This window comes from Priapulus caudatus, unplaced genomic scaffold (assembly GCF_000485595.1).
Source record: "Priapulus caudatus unplaced genomic scaffold, Priapulus_caudatus-5.0.1 Scaffold197, whole genome shotgun sequence".
Lineage (NCBI taxonomy): Eukaryota > Metazoa > Priapulida > Priapulimorpha > Priapulimorphida > Priapulidae > Priapulus > Priapulus caudatus.
Window position 1 is genome coordinate 247,032 of NW_014577258.1, and position 1,368 is coordinate 248,399.

Genomic DNA, 1,368 nt, shown 5'->3' on the forward strand with positions numbered 1-1,368 from the left:
AGGCTAGCCCTCCGCTCCGCCACAGGATAGAAAATGGAGCCTCCAAAACACAGAAATCAAGGGAAATTAATGTTTGCTCCATATGGTTAGGAACAGTGCCAGTGTCAGTGAGTGTTACTGTTAGCAATAGCCAATAGGCTTAGGGTGAATTTCAACCAAGTCAAGTGTTAGGGTAGCTCTAGTACTATAGCCCGCGTACAGTTGCCGCCGCAGGCCTGCGCGCGAATTTATAGTTCTAGAGCTACCCTAACACTAGCTCTAGTACTATACTACACAGTCACAGGCACTTGGAACGTCTCAATATAAAAAGAGGTAAACAAACACGAAATGTATTTACTACCAAAGTCTTAATGTTTCTCTACTCTATTTCACCTATAAATAATCACCTGTAAATGCCGGTCAAATGCTCATCTGCAACACACAAGTACACCGCACGCTAGCTGCTGCACACTGACACATAAATATATCGCTGTGGCTATATGCCCGGCAGCCGGGCACGGTCTTCGATTTCCTAAATGCCTGTTCCTAACCCTAACCCTAACCCTTGTTTACATGAGATAACGCTGAAAATTAAAAACTGCCGGGCAGTTAGGAAATCGAAGACCGTGCCCGGCAGCCGTCAGATATATGCCGGCTGCCCGGCATATAGCCACTCTGTAAATATATAGTATATATATAATCAAGAGTGGATAATAGAGATCTCTATTATCCACTCTTGATATAATATATATATATACAGTCTTTAATTTTTAAGGGTGCTCCACCGCACACCCCAAATTGTGCCATGGTGCGTGCATTATCGCGCCTCATAAAAGTGGTTGAAATATCGTGCACCAAAACTCCCTTAGTACTACTAGTAATGCTAAAATAGTAATATAGCCCGCGGATAGCTCTGGACTGTAGTGACTAGTGAGTAGTGTAGACTGTAGCCCGACCAGGCTGTGCGACGGATTGTCAATACGATTGGTATCCTAACCCTAGCGATACCGTTTCTTGGAGCTATGTAGACTGTAGATACAATAATGCAACCCAAACCCAAGAGGATAGTTGGATGTAACCCAAACCCCCCCCCCCCTATCCTCTTGGGTTTGGGTTACATTATTGTATCTATGTAGACTGTACTGTAGACACTCACACTGTGTTACTGAGTCAGTGAGTGTTAGTAGTGCCACAAAAAAGTGAAACGAGGATAATTATCTACTATTTTCTGGCACCAAATTAGTGTATTTTAATGTGCATATGTAAATAACATACATGATATTGTGCATAAAAGCATATGTACACGGATAACTACATGTTTGTTTACATCAAATACATGTTTACCGGGACAGCGGAACCATGAGCGGAAGAACTGTTCATGGGCGTTCA

The 1,368-nt window shown here is 42.8% G+C and overlaps 1 protein-coding gene across 1 annotated transcript in view; it reads left to right on the top strand.

The window, feature by feature from the left end:
- The window catches only part of LOC106807150 (YEATS domain-containing protein 4-like), a 19,080-nt gene that overhangs the window by 13,543 nt on the left and 4,169 nt on the right, over window positions 1–1,368 (top strand). The window lies entirely within an intron of this gene.